This window comes from Sparus aurata, chromosome 9 (genome assembly GCF_900880675.1).
Source record: "Sparus aurata chromosome 9, fSpaAur1.1, whole genome shotgun sequence".
Lineage (NCBI taxonomy): Eukaryota > Metazoa > Chordata > Actinopteri > Spariformes > Sparidae > Sparus > Sparus aurata.
In genome coordinates this window covers 21,782,500-21,792,292 of record NC_044195.1, presented here as the reverse complement: position 1 = coordinate 21,792,292, position 9,793 = coordinate 21,782,500, and positions in this window count along the sequence as shown.

Here is a 9,793-nt window from a genome sequence, read left to right as displayed (position 1 = left end):
CACACACCCACCCCATCTTCAAGCCGGGATTCAATATTGTATGGAGCTTCATCCCTGGAGCAATTCGGCGAGAATGTTGTTGACAGAGATAAGAGGAGAGGTCATGCGCGCAAAGGATAGTGCTGGAAAGGCCCTCATAGCTCCGAAATTATTTTAGGAAAGGTCCCCACACATGTGGAACTTTTTGTTAGAGTCACTGACTGAGTTGCAGATCTTTTTCGAGGCTGAGACAGGACATAATGTCCCTCAACCACTGAGCGTGGGTGGGCGGAGCAACATCCCTCCACCTTAGTAGCAGTGCCCACCTGGCCATAAGAGAGGCAAAGGACAATGTGCAACCTTTTACTGGAGTCAGGAGTGCATCCCTCTCTCCACTAGTACCAAAAAGGGCAACCAGAGGGCAGGGCTCTAATTCAAAGTTAAGAATTTGGGATAGGGTTTGGAAAACGTCCCTCCAGTATTTTTACAGGCTAGGGCATGTCCAAACATAGCCAATGGATAAGTAAGCAGGGGTCCAATTCTGGATACATGCAAGACAATTTGACTTTGAAGACATGGGCCCTGTGTACAACTTTAAACTGTAACAGACAGTGATGAACGCAGATAGATGTTGAATTGATCAACTTGAAGATTGAGTCCCACACACTGTCCAACAGAGAAAGGTTTAAGTCCTGCTCCCAAGCAGCTTTAATTTTATCGAGAGGGGCATTCTTTATACCTGCCACCCTGTCATAGATGGTAGAGATTAGTCCCTAAGTAGACTAAGGAGCATATCAGTTACACACGTGTCAGGCGCCTCAGGAAAGTTTGGTAGCTGAGAATGGAGAAAGTGTCTTGGTACCTGAAAAAATGGGTGTTTGGTAGGTTAAACATTAAAATAAGATGTTCAAAGGATGCAAGGCTGTTATCAATAAAAAGATCCTTGAAGCGCTTGATACCTTTTTTTTGTGCCATTCTTGGAATGCAGAATCAAGTAAAGACGGCGGGAAGAGATGATTTGAGAGTATAGGGCTTGAAAGAGAAAAACCATGAAAGCCAAAGTGTTTTCTGAACTGAGCCCACACTCTTAATGTGTGCCTGGTAACCGGGTTATCAGTGGGAGTGGGAGAGGAGTGGGAGTGGAGAGCCAAGCAGTGCTGGCATGGTCCTGACCGGACCCCAACTCCATAGCCACCCATGATGGGCAGTCAACTTGGTTTTGAAAGTGCGACCAGAGCGTAATGCAACGTATATTAGCCGCCCAGTAGTAAAAGCGAAAATTAGGCAGTGCCAGGCCTCCGTCATTTTTTGATTTTTGAAGGTAAACTCTACTTAGCCGAGGTCACTTGCCCTTCCATATGTAGGAAGATATGACAGAGTCAAGTGAGTCAAAAAAGGACATTTAAGGAGAATGTTCATTTTGATTTAATTAATTCGGCCCACCAGGGATGTTGACAGAGGTGACCACTGTGTTAAGCACTGTTTAACATGCATTAAAAGAGCAAGGAAGTTTTCTTTAAGAAGACACATGACTGAAATGCCAAGGTAGGTGAATTTATCTTTGACAATCTTAAAAGGGAGGTTAGTATACTCTGATTCAAGTGCCATTGCATTTACAGGGAATAGCTCACTTTTGTGTAAATTCAGTTTGTATCCTGAAAACTGGCCAAATTGAGAGAGCAATGACAGCATAAGTGGTAGAGAGGTTTCAGGGCTGGATATAAAAACCAAAAGGTCATCAGCATATAGGGACATCTTGGGTTCATTCCTCCATTTCCCAGAAATATTGTTGCAACGACGCAGCGCAATAGCTAAGGGCTCAATGGCTAGGTCGAAAAGATGTGGGCTTAAAGGGCACCCTTGCTCACATACAAAGCAAAGGAAATGCTCAAATTTGTGAAAAGGAAATATTATGAAATGGGTAATAAAGCAAGTAGGTTATTGGCATTTCAGTTATGGAACCGTGTTGTATCTAAAATTAAACACCCTGACACGAATAGAATTACCTCCCAACCAAAAAATTGCAGAGTCGTTTACTGCATAATATAAAAAAATGTATGAAGGTCAAGAATTATTAGGAAAAAAGGATAAAATAACAAAACTTCTGGATATGATACAACTGAATAGGTTATCATGGGATGAGGCTGAGGCTGGGATGCTATGCTCCCCCATAGCTGTACAGGAAATTAGAGATAGTACTACTAAGTTAAAGAAATCTACAATACATTGACTCCGACAGAATGACTCCATCAGTGATTCTCAGCCTGGATGCCGAAAAAGCATTCGACAGGCTGGACTGGATATTTTTGGAGCAAACGCTGGCTCGTATTGGCTTTAACGAAACTTTTTTGAGATGGATTGGAGTGTTTTATATGAACCTGCGGTCTAGAACTAGAGTTGGACGAGTGTAACTGGCTCGTCCAATCTGTTCCTACAGTCAGAGGTTAGTGTAGGGATGTTAAAATTATTTTAAAAATTTGCCATTAAAGTGTTAGAAATTCCTGAATGTATCATTAATTTTGGAGTGATCTGTGGTTGCCATCTTCCATTTGAATTTTTGTAATGTGCTGCTTTGCTCTGAACCCTTTTCGCTGATTGGTTAGCATCTTGCCAGACTTGTCTCCATGGACATAGAACAAGCTCTTGCTCTTCAAAAGCTGACGTTCGATTCGATGTGTTAGAAGGAGATCAAATTTAGTTTGGAGTTCTACACGCTCCTTATATAGTTCTGGGTGTCTATCTTGTGCATATCGTCGATCAATGTCTTTAATCTGGTTGGTTATTTCTGATCGCTCTTCATGAGCCCTCTTTTTCAAAATCGCTGTGTAGGAGATGATTTGTCCCCTAAGATAAGCCTTCAAAGCGTCCCAGACAATCAGGCTCGAAGTTTCAGGAGAGGTATTTGTGTGAAAAAATAAGATTATTTGCTCCTCCATAAATTTCACAAAATCCTTATCTGACAATAAGACGGAATTGAAACGCCAATGTCTTTTGACTCGTGAAGGCCTGGGAGCGTCATATATAGCACAACAGGGGGAGTGGTCTGAGATCACTGTGCTCTTATAGTCGAACGAGCAGACAGACGGGATCAGTTCATATCAATAAGAAAATAGTCAATCCTGGAGAAGGTATGGTGGACATGTGAGAAGAAGGAGTATTCCCTCTTGTTTGGATGAAGATAGCGCCATATATCAGAGACACCATAATTAGATAGAAAGGACTGGATAAATGAGGCAGATTTTCTCAACACACCAGGGCTGGACGAAGATCTGTCCAGCACAGGATCCAACCGGCAGTTAAAATCCCCACCAAGTATGAGAGATTATGAGCTCAGATCAGGAAGGGATGAGAAAAAGCTCTCGAAAAACCTCATATCACCTGCATACGGGGCGATACATTAGCAAGCACTACCATTGTAATTTATAATTTTCCAGAGACAACTATATAACATCCATTTGTATCTGACATGACACTGTGTTGTTCAAAGGGAATGTTTTGGTCAATGAGAATCGAGACCCCTCTGGCTTTAGCCTGGAAGGTAGAGTGAAATTGCTGCCCCGCCCACCATGCCATAAGGCCAGTATTATCAGAACCACGAGTATTTGTTTCTTGTAAAAATGCAATAGCTGTTTTGAAGTGTTCGATATGTGAGAACACTTTCCTTCTTTTAAAAGGGTGATTTAGGCCCTTGACATTCCAGCTTAAAAAGCTTAAGACACTATCCATACTCCTTAGTTAAGAATGTAGGAAGATATAGCAAGCATAAAGCAAGTACATGATGAAAGAATAGCCTTATATGACCAGGGTTTACGTAGGCTCCTTAAACAGTGCTAGCGTTGAAGAATCCCACCCACACAACAAGACAGCTACCAAGTAACATAGCAGCAAGCTCTTCACAACACCCATAATGCCAAAAAATAACAATCTTCCTGTCCTGTGGAACACATCTTCAGCTCCATTAATATTGTTAGTTGAGAAGCACTCAACATTCCTATATTAACGTTTAACTTTGTTAAGAACACAACCATATAAAGTAGGGGAAAAGTAACTCCTTACAGTACTTCTCACTTGGCACCAGAAAGTACAATGGGGAAAAAATTATATATACTGTCACATTTAAAAGAAGTAAGGTCTGCCAAATGTCTCTTCTACAAAGGTAAATAGTTAAGGCAGAGACACGTGGCTGCTCACAGGAGTGCTACCTGAGTAAGCAGCCCTGATAACCGTGACAGTGAGGGCCAGTCCACGCCACCCGGCAGGTGTACGGTAGATGACAGAGAAATCAAAAGTAGGTAAAAATACCTGGTCAGCCACATTGTCATTAAGCAGTTTTGTAGATGTAGCGGGGAGGCCGTCAATGTATGTCTGCGCCTCATCAGCCGAGCGTAGCCATTATTTTTTGCCGCCAGAGAGTGTGATGTGGAGCCACAGGGGGTATAGCAGGGATGGCCTGAGTCCGCAGTTGTATAGCCCCATCATTACTTTCCTGTACTCGGAGCGTGGCTCAAAACCTCGGGGCAGTAATCCTCCATGATACGAATCTGTTGGCCGCGGTAGTCCAGCTTCCCTTTCCACCTAGCCTCCCGGATTAGAAGATCTGTTATCTTATAGTGGTGCAGACGGATGATGACTGGGCGCGGTCTCTGTCCCCGGGCTGGTTTCGCTGCCAGGGAGCGATGGGCTCGGTCAATCTCCGGCGGGGAGGCGAGTGTGCCCTCTCCAAAAACCTTGCACAGCAGAGCAGAGAAGAAATCTGTAGGGCGCCCGCCTTCAACCGATTCTGCGAGACCCAGGATGTGCAAGTTTTGCCTCCTGCTCCAACCCTCCAAGTCTGTGACTTTAGACGTTAGCTTGGAGTTGTTTTCACTGAGGCTGGAGCAAATATTTTCGAGTTCACTGACTCGTTGGCCCAGGTCGTCCGAAGCAAGCTCTAGAGAGGCCAGGCGTTGGCTGTGGTCCTCCACCGTGGACCGGACTTGGTTTAATTTAGTTTCCAGTTGGCTAAATGAGGTTCTGAAGTCAGACGCTAGCGCCTCGGGGTGCTAGTCGATTAGCGCGGAGATCCCCTCCATTGTTATGCTAGCTGTCCAGTCGTCTTTTCGCCCGGATTTACCATTCTTTGATGCCATTTTACAATAAAAGCAGTTGGATGCACCGTATAACACTTTGGTTTTCTTATTAAGAGGTAAAGGAGAGAAAGAAATGAAAAGTTAGCTGGGGCGCAAATTCGGCATCTACTCCATGCGGTTGCCAACCGGAAGTCCCCTTATGGAATTTTTTTAATCCACATTATATGAATTATGAATTGTTTTTAGCTTTTAACCATGAATTTCTTTATGTGCCTGTTTTTACATCACGAACCGAAGTACAATTCAATATAACATTTGTCAAACCTTTCAATCTTGCTCAAGGTCAAGGTTTGACCTTAACATATTTTAAACCTTCTCTCATACTCTTAATGAACTCTATTTTTAACCAACTGTTTTACAGGATACTAAAGACATTAATTGTACTCATAAATGCCAAATATTTTATAATTTAAACAAAAAAGCTGCAGTTCACATTCATTTCCTTACATTCATCAAGGAATTTATTTGACGTAAGGTCAAAGGTCAGGATAGTGTTAATAGAGTTTATTAATTTTGGAGGTGATTTTGAGGTAAGATTTCTCCACATTGCTGTAGTGAAATGTAACCAAATGTGTACCTGTGATAGAGTAAGACATCAGGAAGAAGATGATGAAGAACTAACCTATGAAGGAATTAATTTGACATGAGGTCAAAGGTCAGGATACTGTAAATAGAAATTATTCATTTTGGAGATGATTTTGAGGCGAGATGTATCTACTTTGCTGCAGTGAAATGTAACCAAATGTGTACCCCCCCCCCCCCGACAGGGAGTCTGCATCAATAATAAAAAAAAGCAATTTCCTACCCAATCAAAATTGTTGAAATTGTAAACAAGTCCCATTTATCCCTTGTCTGAATGAGGGATTTGTCTTTTTTTCCCGGGTTGTATGTGCGCCCTAACAAAAAAGCCAGCCCCAACCTAAAAAACCCAACCTAACCTATTAAAACTGGTCCAGGATCGCCACTGAAAAGAGCCCACACCTGTGTGCACGGTGCTCAGGATGCAGACATTCATCCTCAGCTTTCCCTGGTACACAGTAAGAGTCGCATCACTTCAGCACCTTCGTGTTGCGGAGGGGGGAACACAAGTTTTTGTTTGCCCATGGTGCCAACCAGGCTATATAATACAACTACCGGTAAATAATTATTAACTTACAAATAAATTCACAAAGAAGCACAGCTGGAGACCACTAACAAAGTTAGAGACAAGAGAGACAATGAAAGCAGCAAACCGCGCGAAATGATGTGCGGTAAAAATAGGTAAAACATATCATATTTTCTTTTTCTTTTGTTAAATTTATATAAAAAAAACTATTCTAAATTAAAATACAGACACTTTCAGGGAAAAGTCATGTAACAGCAGTATTGTGTTTTTCAATTCAACAAAGTTGTTGCACATATATTTGAAAACGGTCAAAATGACCTGAGATTAATTCTGAAACACATAAAAACCCAAAACAGCCCAAAATTCATTTTCTTCATGTGAGACTATGTCTAGGAACGGGCTGCTGCTGCTTCATTTTCACTCATTTTGATGTAACACATTCTAAACATGAGCGCTAAGGACTAAGTTACTCATTCCTGTGCATTGTTACTTGTGCGCATTCTTGGGAGACTATCTACCAGTTAAATGTTATCTTTTATTTCTTTAAATGTTAGGGGGTTAAAAAATAACGTAAAACATAAGGCTACTTCTTTCTTTTCTGTAAGGAACAAAAAGCTAATTGTGTTTCTTGCAAAAGACTCATTCAGTTGAGGCTGATACAATATTTTGGAAACTGCAATGGGGTGACTCAGTTTACTTTAGTCATGGAACATCGCACTCGGCTGGTGTAAGGATATTGTTTAACAGGTTCCCTGGTAATTTAATTAACCACAAAAGTGATACTGATGGTCATTGGTTAATGGTGGCGTCGGAAATGAATGGGATAAACTATATTCTGGTAAGTGTTTATGGATATAACAGAAAAGCTATATTTCTTCTCGCCACTAAGTAAGTTGATGGAGGAATGGAAAGTGTCATACAACACCGATAAAATAATAATGGGAGGAGATTTTAATTTGGCTCCTGATCTCTGGTTAGATGTCTCCCATCAAGGGGTCAGTGTCATGATTATGATCAAAATATAGTTGAATTGGTTTCAAAAGTAAGTTTGACTGATTATTGGAGGCTAAAATATCCCATTAAACGACAATATACTTGGTTTAATGCGTCCAATAATGGGCAATGTTCAAGGGAGATTATTGGCTGATCTCAAACAATTTAGTCAACGATGTTTCTAAGTGTGAAATCTCAGCATCATCTTTAACTGATCATTGTGTGATCTTGTTATCTCGTTTGTTGTGCAAACATGAACATATTCTCAACCCCATTTGGAAATTCAATAATAGCCTTCTAGAAAATACTGACTTTTGTAAAGAAGTCAAACAACTGGCTGGAGAAATTGTGGAATTGGAAATGTCTTTTTTAAATGGGAATAGTTCAAATTTAAAGTTAGACAGATCGCAATTAGGGCAAGTGAACATTCTTCTAACCTTAAAAGGCAGAAACAGCGAGACATTACCAGTGATATAAATAATTTATGCCATAATGTTGAATTATCCTTGGAAGAACATGTTAAATTAAACAACCTTCAACCCCAGTTAGACAATATTTATATGGAAAAAGCTAAGGGTGCGTCTATACGTTCTAGAGCTTGTTGGATTGAAGAAGAGGAAAAACACTCCTCATACTTCTTTAGTCTGGAAAAACAAAGACAAGCCAAAAAGAAAATTCAAAAGCTGCATTTAAATGGTGTTTCTATTGAAAATCAAGACCAAGTGAATGAGGAAATAAGATTTTTTTTATAGCAACTTGTATAAACTTCTTTATAGAAAATTTGTCAGTTGTTTTTCGAAAGAATAAGGGAATTTGATAAGAATATGGATGAGGATTTCAAAAAACATATGGAAGATAAACTTAAAATTGAAGAGCTAGACGCAGCAATTTTGGGCAAGTCACCAGGACTTGATGGATTAACAGTGGAGTTTTACACTGTTTTTCAGAGGGATATCAGGGTAACCCTTTACAATGCATTCGTAGAATGTATTTCAGCAGGACATCTTTCTCCCACTATGAAGCAAGGTCTTCACTTTAATACCGAAGTCCAATAAAGATAAACTTTTACTTGATAATTGGAGACCAGTAACTTTACAATGTAATGATTACAAACTATTTGCACATGTTTATGCAAACATATTAGATATGGCTTTAATGCAAATAGTCGATGAATGTCAGTCGGCTTTTATTAAGGGAAGAAGCATACATAACCATATTAGACTGATATTTGATATGCTTGATTATCAAGATTTAATTGATATTGATAGTTAAGTGTTATTTATCGACTTTTATAAGGCGTTTGACACTGTTGAGCATTCCTTTTTATTGGAAGCATTACATTTCCCGGGTTTTGGAGAATGTTTTTGTAACATAATCAAGATGTTTTACACTGATATAGTTCTGTATCCCTGAATCCTGGAATGACTCCTAGGTTCAAGGTGTTGCGTAGCATTCGGCAGGGTTGCTCTATCTCTCCAAAACTGTTTATTTTGACCACCCAACTATTAACAATACTTACTAATAACAACTCTGAATTAAAAGGCATTACAATTTTCGACAAGGAATTTAAAATACATAAAATACATGGTAGAAAGAGCTCTTAATATAATTTAGATATTCTCAAAGGCATCAGGGTTATCCCTTATTATTAAAAAATGTGAATTACTTTACCACTACAGATTCAGTTATTGCTTGAGTTAAAGTTGAATCTGAAGTGAAATATTAAGGAATAACGAATATAATCAGAAGAGAAGACATTAATATCTCAAACCCTATAGCAGATAAAAGAAAAAGAAATCTCTCAGCCACTGGCTAACCAGAGACCGTACTGTTTTCGGTGAAGTAATTTTATTCAAAGCAGAATGTATCTCCTAAGTTATTTATCCATGTCACTCCCTCTATGTCTCTTCCAATGCCATTAAAAAGGCCAACTCAGTAGTTTTTCAATTGTTATTGAGAAATGAAACCCACTATATTAAAAGATCACAGCTTGTCAAAAAGTATGATATGGGTGGCATTAAAGCTTTAGACTTTGAATCAATGGTTGTATCTTTAAGATTAAATGGTTAAAAGCGTACTTGTCACAGCCAAATTCGATCTGGTTTTGCATACCCTATTTAAAAAAGTGTGAGGGCTCGATTTTCTCTTACAATGCGATTTTGAGATAAGCAACATTCCTATTAAGCTGTCAAATTTCTAGAGACAGATTTTTCAATTTTGGAAAATTATATTTACCCATAACTTCTCTCCTCATGGATCAACTCTTTGGAACAATAGAGTGATCTCAATTAAAAGGAAATCAATATTTAAGATTAATTGGTACAAGAAGGGTGTTTTATTTGTGACTGATCTACTGGATTGCAATGGTAACCTTCTGGACCACATGGCCTTTCTAGCTAAATATAATTTAAATTGCACTCATATATCAGGTATATCAAGATTTGCAAAGCGATCCCTGTATTGCTAATTCAATTAATCCAAAAAACCTTAATGTACTCAAATAATAAATCAGTATTGCTGAAATTGGCCATTAATGAATGGGAGTTAAATGAGACAAAGTTTAACAATAAGTTTATTATTGCTGCTC